The sequence below is a fragment of the Armigeres subalbatus genome, chromosome 3 (genome assembly GCF_024139115.2).
Source record: "Armigeres subalbatus isolate Guangzhou_Male chromosome 3, GZ_Asu_2, whole genome shotgun sequence".
In the NCBI taxonomy this organism is placed as follows: domain Eukaryota; kingdom Metazoa; phylum Arthropoda; class Insecta; order Diptera; family Culicidae; genus Armigeres; species Armigeres subalbatus.
In genome coordinates, this window is record NC_085141.1 from 224,670,361 (window position 1) to 224,685,214 (window position 14,854).

At 39.9% G+C, this 14,854-nt stretch overlaps 1 protein-coding gene across 4 annotated transcripts in view; it reads right to left on the minus strand.

The window, feature by feature from the left end:
• Positions 1-5,831, minus strand: part of LOC134220345 (endothelial zinc finger protein induced by tumor necrosis factor alpha) — a 192,529-nt gene extending 186,698 nt beyond the window's left edge. Inside the window, exons 1-2 of one of the 4 annotated variants that reach the window (XM_062699378.1) lie at positions 5,555-5,831; positions 4,508-4,901 (exon numbers count right to left, since the gene is read on the minus strand). The gene's annotated coding sequence lies outside the window, so the exon portion shown is untranslated. Of the gene's footprint in view, positions 1-4,507 lie in introns of all 4 variants that reach the window. The other 3 variants (XM_062699377.1, XM_062699376.1, XM_062699379.1) reach the window with 3 other exon arrangements.
• Positions 5,832-14,854: the final 9,023 nt, after the last annotated feature.

Below are 14,854 nucleotides of genomic sequence, written 5' to 3' on the forward strand. Positions count from 1 at the left end.
TATTACCCCTTCCAAAGCAATGTTGATTAGCAGACACGAAAGACCAACCCAACCCTCTGCGCATTTCGAAGGGACTCGAGAATGCCCCTGAAACTCGAACTACGCCCATCACCCGATCCATTGTCGCTTTGATCAACCGTGTCAGTTTATCCGGAAATTCGTTTTCGTACATTAGCTGCCATAGCTGGTCCCGATCGATTGTATCAAATGCGGCTTTGAAGTCGATGAATAGATGATGTGTGGGCACGTTGTATTCGCGGAATTTCTGCAGTAGTTGGCGAATGGCAAACACCTGGTCCGTGGTGGATCGTTCGCCCATAAAACCCGCCTGGTACTGCCCTTCGAACTCCCTTGCAATTGTTGCTAGGCGACGGCATAACATTTGGGAGAGTACCTTGTAGGCGGCGTTCAGCAATGTGATTGCGCGGTAGTTGCTACAATCCAGCTTATCGCCCTTTTTGTAGATGGGACAAACGACACCTTCAATCAACTCATGCGGCAAAACTTCCTCCTCTTAAATCTTGGTAATGACCCAGTGCAGCGCTCTAGCCAGTGCCTCACCACCCTGTTTGAATAGCTCTCCTGGTAGTTGGTCAACCCCAGGGGATTTGTTGTTTTTCAGCTGGCCAATATCCTCCTGGATTTCCTGAAGATCCGGAGCCGGTAAAATTATGTCCTGCGCACGTTCTCCCAGGTCCATCACCACACCGCCATCTTCGTGTGCCACATCGCCATTCAGGTGTTCTTCGTAGTGCTGCCGCCACCTCTCTCCAGCCATCTTCAAGCGACGCTGCGCCTAGCTGCTCTTCCTCTGGGAGTGCACTTCCAGCTGCTGCGCGTATTTTTGGGCTAGTCTACCGTCTTTAGCCGCCCAATGTAAAGCCGCGGCGTTCAACTTCGACGCGTGTTGTACACCGTCGAGAGTTTTGAGCGCAGGTATACTGCAACGAGGTAGTGGTCGGATTCAATATTCGCACTGCGGTAAGTGCGTACGTTCGTGATGTCGGAGAAAAATTGACCGTCGATTAGAATGTGGTCGATTTGGTTTTCCCTTTCTTGGTCAGGTGATCTCCATGTGGCCTTGTGGATATTTTTGCGGGGAAAGAAGATGCTTCGGACATTCCGCGGGAGGCTGCGAAGTTTATACATCGTTGGCCGTTATCATTCGATACTGTGTGCAGACTATCCAGTCCGATGACCGGTCTATACATTTCCTCCCTTCCTATCTGTGCGTTCATGTCGCCGATGGCGATTTTGACGTCCCGCAGTAAGCATTCCATCGTATGTCTGCTCCAGCTGTGCGTAGAACGCTTCTTTCTCGTTGTCGGGTCTCCCTTCGTGTGGGAGTTGAAGAAACGGCCTTTTATCCTCAGCTTGCATATCCTTGCGTTGATTGGCTGCCACCAAATTGAGAGGTATTGAGATAGGTTTTAAGAAAAGTTTCATCAAATAAACAATTTGTTTTACTTTCGCGAGTAGAAGTAATCCAGTTTATGTATCGTGTTTCGCTAATTTGTATTGCACTTTTATTTTAGTGATAATACTTGTTTAAACACTGTTAGTGGACAGACAAACATATTCCAAATTGTTATCAAATGCAAAGTCATATACAACCTTCAACATTTTGCGCTGCGGCAAGTGCTGGAAGCGTTTGCTAACAAAAGTAACAGCGTTACTAAATCGTCTGGAAAAGTATTTGCGTATCTCTCATTATAGGATCCCTAGCCCAAACGACCATATGAGTAATGGGCGGTTAAGTATAATTAACATTTAAATCCGGTCGTTTTTTCGAACAAAATTTTCGATGTACCATGCATCAGTTGGTAGATGTACAATTGAAGAACTATGATAATTACACATCAACAGCATGTTATGTATTAACAGTAAGTGTTGATTTAGGGTTGGTATGGTGAATCAAGCTTAAAATTGTATGCAAACAATGAATTGAATAGTGACTGACAATATATCTTATAACGCATATGTAATTTTGACTGCATGGTATGTCGTTTTTCATTATGCGGGTGCTTTCTTCTTGTAGACAGAATGATTTATGTATATCAGTTTCTTCAGTTTTTCAATATTATGAAATGGTTGTTAGAACAACGATATTATTATTGTTTCAATTATGCGATGCAGGATTGAAACAGCAATAATGTTCAATTGAAGGAAGCAATAAATCATCGTTGAAGATTGAAACAACAATATACACGTTGTTTGGTGTTGTTTTAGTCTTGCAAGATTCTTCGGCGTTGGTTGACCATCTGAACAATGAGATAGCTGCTCTTCCAAAATCTGGCAAATATCAGTCCAAAATTAGATTTCAGCATTTTTAATGATTTGGTTTGGGTTTTTACTTTTGAAGCGAGTGAACAGATGGGTTTCTTGGGAAGTTGACTTGGGTAGTCAAATAATCGAAAATGTTGACGTTTGTGTTATTAGCCAATTAAAAAAATGTTGAAGCGAGAGGCTAGTTCAACATTTTATGTTTCGTAACGACATTTTTCTTTGAATGCCTTCGGAGCGCGTGCTTACATTCCAGTCCTGTGTCTTTCGAACGGCTGCAACTCTGAAGAATTTAGGGTCTTTGGCACTAAATTGGATTGCAAGCATATATTAATCAGATTTGGTTTATTGAGGTAAATGCACAAGATTTTCTCGCGCACGTCTTGTTCCTTCGACTGTATTTTCGAAACTACTGAAAATTTTGCAATGAAACTCACACAGTGTAAATAGCACATGCCGAAGCCGTCTTAAACAAAGTTTCGTTATAATCAACCAAAGAGGTGAAATGTTATCGAACTTTGAAAATGATGCAATTTGATTCCGTACACCCTTTAGATTAAATATATGCAAAAAAACTCATTACTTCTCAAAAACCTGTTTCGAATTTGTAAAATAATGCAAGATTTCAATACAACCACTGTATTCAAATCTTTTATTTTTGTATTACTGTAATACAGTATTTTCATAAAAAAGCTGCCTGGATGATGGGGTCAACATTGATAAATTAATTGTCTGAATATTGTTAAAATTGTGAAATAATTTATACTTTTATAGTACACAGAGCTAGTATTATTTGTACATAACACATCAGTATTGGTAGTTTTCGTGATCGTCATATGAAAGCGAAAACAGTTGCATTTTCATTTTCAAGAGACCAAATGAAAATGTAGTGGGCTCCCGGTCACCTGTCACATTACGAGCAGTCATGGGGGGGAATGTTGCATTGTTTTGAAATCTAAATTTCTAAATAGATCAAATAACGATGACTAGTCGATAAAACTATTGTATTGTTTCTGATTTTTGAGTTAGAAGTAACATCATTGAAGAAGAAACAGTTTGTTTACAATAGTTTGATGCGCTTTCATGAAATAAGAATCCGCGAAAATTTGGCGGAATTCCTTTCATTATTTATGTTTTCCATGAAATCGGGAGAGAGTAAAATGTAAATATCGCGTGACCTCTCTCAATGGAAATGAAAATCTCAATACTAGGACACATTAACATTAGATGATAACTAAATGAAATGAATTGCGGCCGAACATATTTTAATCATATTTTTTTATCCGGGATGGTTATACTATTATTCAGAACTGAAGTAAACACCCGGTGACATTTAAATTTAACAGAAACGCGTCGAAGTTTGCCAAGATATAAAAAATATAATTAAAAACTTGATTGTGATTTGTCAAATAAATGAAATGAAGTGATTTGTCAAAAATGAACGGAAAAAAATTCCGCCTGTTAATTACTCCTGGATTGTAAGTTCTAATTTTCTTTGCATACATTATCGATAGGTAAGTTGCATGATAAAACACTGATTTTAATAATTGCATAAGACTTTATAAAATCAATGTAACGAATTGTTCGATCGAGTTTATTAGGTTTTAGTTATCTTTAATTTTTTGGGCACCACTGCTATGGATTTTATTTCCATATAGAAACTATTCTGGATAGTCCAACTTCACTAAATTTCAATTTATATTCAATAGTCGACCCGGCAGACGTTGTCCTGCATAGTAGGCGAAAATGCGCGTTGTGAACAGGCCTTGCAAGATTCCCATACGGAACTTAATTTTAGTTTTTCACTATTTACTCGACTTTAGCAATAATTTTTGCATGAGGAAATATCATATAAACCCGTCGGAACCGATAACGAACATATGTGCTGAAGGAATGAAGAAAATCCATTCAGCCGTTTTCGAGTTATGCGAATACGAACACAGACCATTTCATTTTTATTATATAGAAGATAGAAGATAGGGAGAATTGTGGCTTTCGTAAGTACTGTTCTATGATTGTCAAGATGGTTTTAAAGAACAAACAAAAATTATGTCGCATCTTGAGAATCCATTTGAGCCTCATTGATCTTAAAAACCTTTGATTTACTGTTTATGATTTAAAGCACACGAAGAAGACCTACCCAAATGAACAAAAGCACATACCATTCCGAAATATGACTTAGCCGCCAAAAATATCGCAGAGCAATATGCAAATTTATGCTCACCTTGAGACCTGTCCGTTGCTCCTTCTCCAGCCCACTTATCAGCTGATTTGTTTTCTCAAAACATAAAATCGATATTTTCTCGGCACGTTTCACGGTCCCACTATGCTGCTACTGCGTTTCCACTTTGAATCCCGAGAGAAATTGTTTTCCTTGCTTGTGCAAACATTCGCATTAGCACTCCTCTACCGGTTGCTTTGCAGATTCGACAGCGACACTTTTCAATTCGTAATCCACAAATAAGTTATGCTTCCATAATTCTAATGTTTGGTGATTATTTTGTTTATTGACACATTTACACTTCTTTATCGTATTTACAACTTATAAGGACTATTACATTACAAATTTTCAGTGTTTTCTTCCGAAATGGTCAATTTTGTCCGCAGAAAATGGTTCACTTCACGAAATAAAAAATGTCTGAAACATAAAATATGTATTTTTGACGGTTCCTTGACTTGCAAAACGAACAAATTAGAAACAAAATTATGCCGAGTAGAATCCTTCACATTTTTTGGCGTAGCTTCTGCGTAGTACGGGAATGATATGGTCCCACGCGTGAAAAGCTGCACTTGCTGCAGAAATATTAAACCATTTTGGATGTTATCCTCGTCGCGGGGTGAATTGTAGATATGGCTCGCTTTGCATCTGCAGTTTTATTTCACATTTTTAGTGATTGCATTTATAACTAGATTTTCCTTTGTGTTATGGTTCTTTCAAAACAGCATCCGCATCCTGGATATCACACGGAAAAGATACCAATCGAATGTTTCTTGGCGTATTTTTCTTTTTCGATGGTGTTATTGGCAGGACGAGTTATCAATTTGACATGCCTCATGACCACAATCCTTTATGCAAGAGAAAATCATTTTTCATTAATTTTAGCGAGTTAAACACACTCGTGATTTTGTAGGTTGCATTCTTTTATGGCCTCAAAAAGTAATAAAGAAAATTGTTCACTCACGGACAAAAGAAAATCGCTCTTCTGTCATTTTTTTTACTTTTCATTCAATTCAGAACTCGTATCTCCTTTTCCCGTGTTATTTATCCTACGTGTGGTGGAAAACCGCTTTGTGCATCAGTCGCGGAACGTTGGAAAAACAGAACGTGAAAAACTTGTTGACGGCAAACGGTGACGAGATGACACGATGACGGGGCAGGAAAATCTCAGACACTCCAAAGAAGATGCAAGGAAAACTCAGCTTGCCAACCCTTGGCTGGTTTTTTGCAATGTTAGTTTTGGTTTTGTTTGGTGCACATTGATGAACAAAATAATAATGTTTCTGCGGAGAGACCGGCGACCGAACGGATAAAGAGTACATTACAAACTGTTTTTCTGTTGTCTATTTTAGTATTGGCATCGTTGTTTTGGAGCCTCCCGTCCAACATCATCCCGGTGGAGTGCGATGCAGAGAAAAGGGCGAGAAAGAGCGAGAGAAGTGCGAATCTCGCGGTGCCGCGAATCGCGATGTCGCCGCTTTGGTGCTGACGCTGAGGATAGTGAGAGATACTGCACGGTGCATTTCTTAACACAACTCTGCAAATGGGACGCCACGGACGTTGAGTGTCGTCAATGAATGGGACTCAAAGGATGCTTAGTTTGAGTTCGCTTGTCAATGCGCTGGGTGCCATACCTACCTACAACATGTCAAATCTACAGAGGGCTTGAGATTTTTAATTTGATCGATATTTAAGTATTATAACCCACTTCAAATCTGGGGTAGTCTGATAAAGCACGATATTACCAACCTGGTGCACAGTGATGCCAAGGCGGAAAATGATATTATTCTATGACATTTGAAATGTGTTTTCCCCAAATGTGTTTCATGAAGGTTGGACGATGTGCAATTGTGCATCTTATGCACATTGTGCATCATGTCGATCCAATAGAAAATCAGAGTTATTTTAATTTTAATTGGCTTGTAAAATGTACCTATGGCGAAAACATAATGTTGTTCAACTTGCTTTTTGTCTATGAGCACATTTCGGCGAGGCAAAACACCCTAGTGGGACTTACCTACAATGTACTATGCGTCTCCACGCACTTCCCCTACCGAAATGCTGATTCGCCGTCGCGTTGTGTGGTGCTCCCTAAGAGCTGCCAACTAACAGGCGTTTTGCCTAACGAGTTTTTCGGCAACGAAATATCAATGACTGAGTTTTTCTACAGTTTTAAGATGACATCAGCTAGCTACATTCAACTGTAGCATAAGGTAAAAATCGTATAGCAGCTAAGACATTAAAGCAGTCTTTCCTTAGCTAGGGCATATTAGGCCCCCTTCCCCTGTGATGAGTGTTTTGTGCAAATCTGCGCAAATATCAATTTCCTTCATTCAATTCCTTGAGTTAAGGTCACTCCTGACGGAATCCAAGTTTCAAAGTGCTCGCGTTTTCGGGGGCACACCACTCGATACGGAGGCGGCGCACAACTGTCATTTTTGTTGATTTAGCTTTGCTGCGTCGCAGCATGCGTGAAATAATAAAAATGACAGTTGTGCTTTGCTTCCGTATCGAGTGGTGTGCCCCCAAAAACGCGAGCAATTTTGGATTCCGTCAGGAGTGACCTTATCTTTAGTTACTAGACCTTGTTTGGACAATAACAAATACATCGAACACAATAGATGACATTTGAACCGTTTGTTTGAGAAACAATAATATACATATAACATTTTTGGCCAAAATGAAATTTTTATACACTCCCAGGTTTTTTTACGCGGTTGGAATTCATTAATTTCTCGGTTAACCCGAACTTTCACAGCTTTTTAAATGCCACCTGAATTTTCTTTGATTTTTTGTGATTTTTTTAGTGGGCTTAACTCATTGTTTGATTGACACTGAAGGTCTTAATCGACTAAAACCAAACTCTGTATAAAAACCTGGGTGTATTCTGAATCCTCATCCAAAACTGCGTATTCTGGTCAAAAATAATTAAAAAAAAATGTTGTGGAATGTATGATTTTTTTTCGTTTGTTTGAGAAACTACATATGTGCACGTACTTTGAAAAGCAATTATGGAGTACTGCTAACAGTTTTCGCACTGGAAGTGCCCCAGGGTGTTGAATTTTGCCAAAAACTATTGATATGTATCGAAGAAATCAAAGGATTCGGTAACAATTTGTTCAAACCCGTTTTTTGTTGTTTTTTTCGAAATTGTGTGAAATGGATATATGCAGTTTCTCAAACAAATGATTCATTTGTTTTGTTGACGTTTTTCATAGCAACGAGCTTCCATTCATCAATCTCTTCTTATCTCGATGGTCCCTTCAATATCGAGATGTGGAGAGGCGACTGTTATGCAAATTGCCATAAACAATTAAACATTTTCCATGAAGCAAAAATATACTACAGTGAACACTTTCTTACACAATTTTGAATGGATCATCGAGATAAGGGACGTATCGAGATAAGGAACACATTTATTTTTTTTCCCAAAATTTCAAATACTTTTCATAGCATGTGAAAATATGGTTTAGGGTTATTTGGCTGAATAGTAAAAATTGTTTTCTAATTATGTGAAGTGAGAAGTGATATGTTCGAAGTGAATAAAGCCTGGTTATGTTTTTTCGGATAACCAATTTTCACGCTATTTAAAAAAATTACGAACCACTGATACGAACTGACAGCTAGATAATTTTGCTTCTTGTGCTTCTTTCGGCATGTCAGAGTTTTAGGATATTTTGATTTGAAGTTATTGCCTCAATATGGGGATACTTGATCCCCAATTAGTCACCCATACAAAAATTTGGCTAAATATAAATAAAAAAATATAAATCTTTTCTCAGGCTTCTATTTTTTGTAAATTTGACAGATTTGATGAAGGGTTGGCCGGAAAAAAATGTTAGTGCGTTGGTATCATAGAAAGGGGATCAAGTCTCCCCAAAAAATCGTTCATGTATACGCACAACAATTCGAAAATTCTGCGTATTTTGAAGGAAAAACATTTTAAAAATCTGAGAGCAGCTTTCTAATTTTATTAAAGCAAGTTCTTGGAGAGGGATCAATTTTCCCCGAATATTTTAAAGTCGATTTTTGACAGCTCTCCAAAAAATCGATTGTGTATCAAAAACAACAATAATTTAAGGACTGTCATACATCAGTAAAGTTAAATACTGTACATCCAATTCTTTTTTTACACGGGGAATACGTTCCGTGTAAAAAAAGTTTTCAGTTCAAAATTTGAAAATCCGCGTAAAAGAAGTTTAATGATTTCTCGATGAATCCTGCAAAATGGAGCAACTTTGCAAAAAATTTGTATGGGATTTTTTTTACACGGCCGTGTGAAAAAAATCCGTGTAAAAACAGAATCGGGTGTATTTCTTAGAGAGTCTGTGTGGAAATCGCGTATATTTATTTATTTTTGGCTGTGATATATCGGAAATCAGAAAAGGGGATCAAGCCTCCCCATTCTCCCCTACAGATTATTGAGAAATGATTACATACTGAGAAATGGAATTGAGTACTGAGTAGTGAAATGTGTGCGCAGTGACAGGTGAGAAGTGAGTAGTGAATAGTGAAAAGTGAGTAGTGAGTAGTAGAAATGAGAAATTGAATGGTGAGAGGTGAGCTGCGATAGTTGTGAAGTGGGTATTGAGGAAAACAAAAGCATAACATAAGTGAGAGATGATAATTAGAAAGGGAGAAGCGAGATGCTGAGAAGTGATAAGTGAGGTATGAGACAGAAAGAATAAAGAAGACAGAAGAAGGAGAAAATACGAAAAAAAGCACTCGGAGTATTCGAGAGACGGGTGCTTAGGAACATCTTTGGCGGTGTGCAAGAAGACTGTGTGTGGCGGCGAAGAATGAACCATGAGCTCGTCCAGCTCTACGGCGAACCCAGTATCCAGAAGGTAGCTAAAGCTGGAAGGGTACGATGGGCAGGGCATGTTGCAAGAATGCCGGACAGCAACCCTGCAAAGATGGTGTTCGCTTCCGATCCAGCAGGTACGATTCTCCAAAATATTGATTTGAATATTATTTTCGGATTTTCCATGGCAACTACATTGAAGTTTTGAAAAATCTTTGGATTTTCAAAGGAAGCATAAATTATTCGGAAATTTCAAAGGAAATTCATTGGAATTTGAACGGGATTTTTAAAAATTACTACGGACAATCCTCCGACATTTCTACGGTGGATTTTATGAAATTTACATAAAAATTGCTTAGAATTTCCAACTGTTTTTTTATATTTACGGAAAACTGTTCGATTTTTTTACAACAAAAATGGAAATTTAAATGAATTTCTTTGGATTTCTACTGGCTATTGTATTGTCCAAAAGAAATTCTTCGGAAACTCAATGGAGAGTAATTAAAAAAAAGGGAAGGGTCGTTTGGGCGAAAATCATTTGGTCGATAATACGTTAAGTCAAAAATCATCGAGCCGAATTGCATTTGGCTGAAATTGTTGTTTTACAAAAAGGAGCATATGGCGGAAAATGTCATTTGGTTCAACGGCCGAATGCTAGTTACTGAACGAGTATAATTGTCAAAAATAGCCTTTCTGCCAACCGACTTTTTCGGCCAAATAGCCAGTCGGTCGAACGACATTTTTGCCAGTATGTCCATTTCGGCTAAATATAATTATTGGCCAGATGGGCTTTGGCATAATGGTTTGTGACTCGGTGACTCGGCTAAGAGCCATTCATTCGAATGCCACTTGGTTGAATAATCGTTTGTCCGAAACGGCAATAGGTCGAAAATGGTTTGATCGAAAATTACATTTGGCCGAAAGCAACAAACAGCCGAAAGGCACATTTGCTCGAAAAAGTTGTTTGCCATAACAGCTCATCTAAAAATCCATTTGGCCCGAAAATGACTTTTCTGCAAAACAACCATTTCGGCCGAACGGCATTTTCTGCTTAATGACTTATTCGACCAAAGGACCTTTTTTACAAAATGTCCAAATCAGTCGAATGACACATACGGCTGAATGCCCATTTCGGCCGAATGACTCTTTCTGCCAAACGACCATTTCGGCCAACTTTTTTTTCAACCAAAGGAACTGTTCTACCAAATGACATTTTCGGCAAAATAATTTTAGACTAGATGGGCTTCAGCCAAATGGTTTGTTTAGTCAAACGGCATATTAGCACAGAGAGCAGGCATGATGGCTCATACAAAAATTTGTTGGAAACGTGTGTTTAGCTCTTCAGTGCCGTCAACGCAGATTGACCGACGTACAAACTCAATCTCACCAAGCGATGGCGTTGACTTTAAAATAACCAATACAAAGTTATACACAGCTGCACGAATTAAGATGAACGTCTGTTCTCTATGATATTAGGCCAAACAACTTTCAACGAGGCAGCTGGGACTATGTAGGGTAAGCCACCAAGATATAGTCTTCACTCCAGTTTTCGCCCATTAGAGTTTCCATTTCCCGGCCATTTTCGTTATCCCGGGATTCGGGATGAACTTGTTCGTATATCCCGGGAAATCCCGGGATCCCGGGATTTTCGATGTTTCCTTAGAAACATATTTAAAAACGATTTTATTCAATGTTCAGGAGTAAAGTTCATATTTTAGAAAGGCCAGATATAACAGATTTCAAATTGGAACTCAATTCAATTCTAATTGGAATCGATTCTTTCGAAAAAAAAAAAAACGAGAAGAAGGGTTCGCTGGCGGTTGAAGTAGGCTTGGCTTTTTGCATTGGTTTGAATATGCATTGGGTTTAGACAGTTGCTGGGATTCCATTCAATACCCTAGTGACGAAAGATGAAAGATGCGCAGTAGAATCGTACTGGGTCCATAACCTATTGAATATATGGGAAACCCCTCGCAAAGAAAACATAATACTAGAGTATCCTCCAACTCATAGCAGGCTACTAATTGATACTTTTGCCAAGAGCTGAGTACTTAACTCGTCTTAGAAGGTTGAAGTTAATTGTGTTCAACGTAATCGCTCACTTCGATAAAGATGAATCAACTTTATCTTTTATCGGAGTTCGATAATTTAACGTAAGTTAACTCGATAATTTAACGATAATGGGGTTAATAGATTACGCCATTAAAGCTGGTATACAATTTTGACAGAAGCCGAGAATTGGATAATTTGATTGCCGCTTGTTGACCAGAGTTGATTTTGATCGAAGCGATACACCAAGAAAATTAGGCAGATCATCGGGGTCGGACCACTTGTACTTGCGCATGTGCTGGAAAGTTTGTTGTACGAACGTCGATTGGAAGGATTGTTTTGGAGGCAAGAAGCTTGGGAAGACTGACTCAATGTTGGGCGGCGCGAGGAGATTAGCATGACGAATATTAGCTAGTGTACACAACCTCGCTGTAGACGGGAGATGGGTAGGAAGCAAGCGCCAAATAGATGTGGCAGACCTTGTACTGTAGATACTTGTCGTTTAATTAATAGAGAGCTGTAGTAGCTGCTGAAAAAAGTATCAGTCAGTAGCCCTCCATTGAGTGATATTGAGGAATCTAATATTTGTCGTGAAGGTGTTCTATTAACTATCTTCGATATTTTCACGTCGGATCCTCTCTTACTAATTTAGTAATAAGATGATATCGATTGTGCATCACAAAGAACCTTGGCTCCGTATACATGCCTGAGCCTACCAAATAAACGAACTTGGAAAAAAAATCATGTCTGATGGGAGGTATAAAAATATGATATGAGTTTATCACCAAGTTATCAAGTTGGGTTTCGCGTTCAAAACAAATAACTTTTGTAAGAAGAAAAATTACACTGTTTGCGAACCGGAAATGAAACAGTATTTTTTGTCCCGGGTATCCCGGAATTTTCGGGATTTCAAAAATTATATCCCGGGTATCGGGAAATCCCGAATTTTCCTAAATCCCGGGATTGTTTGTACCGGGATGTCCCGGGATGGAAACTCTATCGCCCACCAATATTAAAATCTTCATTTATCGCAAATTATTTGTTGAAGTTCAGGCTTTTCCATTCAATGATTGAACAATTATGGAAACACTTGAAGTTTAAACGTTTTCAACAACTAGTTTTCGAGAAATTAACGCACAACTGCCGAAATTTTTGAAAATTGACGTATGCTCCATTTTACAACACACATGTTTTTCATTTTTCTGTTAAAGAGTACGATGAGTACTACTCGTTAACACCATTTTTGGAAAATGGCGTATACGTCACTTTGCCAGATTACGGCAGACAAGCCCATGTTCTGGTGGTGCGACCCTAAACAGACCTGACACGACGACCTTCCTATGAGACAGGAGGTTTGCGCAGGTCCAATAAGCCGCATGTGAAACCACAAATTACAATCGAAATAAGAGATAATAGTAACTTTCGGCCTTACTAGCGAACAATTTTAGAGGACTAGTTTTGGTCATATATACGCTTTATTCACCTCCAATGCAACAAGTTGTGGCCTTCGGCAAAATGACTTTCTGTCAAACGACTCTTCTCCGTTCAAAAACTCTATTACAAAGAGATTTTTTTTATTTCAACGAGAAACCCTTCGGAATGTACACTCCAAGTTTTCATAGTTTTCACGGTGAGATTTTCGAATTTTTATCGCAAAATTGTATGGAACTTTAAAGAAATCATTGGTAAAATTCTCTGGAATTCTAACGTGTTTGTTCTAGGGATCAACTGAGAAAATCTTCGGAATTTCCAAGGAAAATTCTGCGTACTCCTTCAATTTTGAATAGGGCTGGAAAATTATAGACCACCTTACTTACTTACTTATGGATCCTGTACACCTCCGGTGGTGCAAAGGGCCGACTTGAAAGATCTCCATCCTGAGCGTTTCCCGGCTATCGCTTTAACCTGTTGCCAGGTTAGATTTCGGTCGACTTCTTTTATTTCTTTATTGAGGCTTCGCCGTCATGAGCCTCTGGGTCTGCCTCTGCTGCGATGTCCCGCTGGGTTCCAGTCTAATGCTTATTTACAGATTTCGTTTCCGCCCCTACGTAGAGTGTGGCCGACCCAGCCCCACTTCCGATCCCGAATTTCTGTTGCTATCGGCCTCTGGTGACAACGACGATGGAGCTCGTTGTTTGAGATCCAGTTGTGAGGCCACCAGGCCCGAATTATATACCGCAGGCATCTGTTAATGAACACCTGCAGCCGTTGAGTGTTCTCCACTGATCCACACACCATGTTTCGCTAGCGTATAACAGCACAGATTTCACGTTAGAGTTGAAAATTCGTATTTTGGTGCGTTCACTTATCTGCCTGTTTTTCCAGATATTTCTTAAACTCGCAAAGGCAGCCCTTGCTTTCTTGATCCGTGCGCCTATGTCGATCTTGGTACCGCCGTCTGACGCCATTTGGCTACCAAGATATTGGAAGCTTTCAACATTCTCCACTGGTTGCCCGGCTACTGTGAAACTGGAAGGAGTCACCGTGTTTACATCCAACGATTTGGTTTTGTTGACGTTGATGCCTAAAGCTGCCGAGGAGGAGCGCTCGGCAAGGTCGTTGAGCTTACTCTGCATATCAGAGCGCCGTTGCGCGAGGAGTGCAACGTCATCCGCCAATTCGAAGTCGTTTAGGTGCTCCATGGTTATAGGCTGCCATAACAGCCCGCGGTTTGGTTCACGGTCAATCGCATCTACCAGAATCTCATCGATTACGATGAGGAACAGTAACGGTGATAGAATACATCCTTGCCTCACACCAGCTACGACCCGGATAGGGCCGGACAGGACCTCATTGTGCAGCACTCTACACGAAAAGGCCTCGTACTGTGCTTCAATGAGGCCGATGATTTTCTCAGGAACCCCCTTGCGTCTCAGGACGCCCCACATATTCTCGTGATTGAGACGGTCGAAAGCTTTTTCGTAGTCAATGAATACCAAGTAAAGGGACTCTTGGAATTCGTTGACCTGCTCCAGAATGATGCGGAGCGTGACAATATGGTCCACACAGGATCTTCCGGCACGGAATCCGGCTTGTTGCCGCCGGGAAGTCGCATCGATCTTCTCCTGAATCCGGGCTAGGATAATTTTGCACAGAACTTTGAGAACGGTACACAGCAACATAATGCCTCGCCAGTTATCGCATACAGTCAGGTCACCCTTTTTGGGCACCTTCACTAAGATACATTGCATCCAGTCGACCGGGAAAGTTGCGGTGTCCCAGATATTACGAAATAAACGATGCAGTAGTTGAGCGGATGTCATGGGGTCAGCTTTGAGCATCTCGGCTGATATGCGGTCGACCCCTGGGGCTTTATTCGATTTCATGCTTTGGATGGCTGTTTGGATCTCTAGCAGTGATGGAGCTTCGGTATTGACGCGTGTTATACGTCGGATCCTAGGCATATCATGCCGAGGTGGTGATGGCCTGGCTTTCACTTGAAAAAGTTGCTCGAAGTGCTCGAACCAGCGTTTCAGCTGGTCAGTTGGGTCGGTCAATAA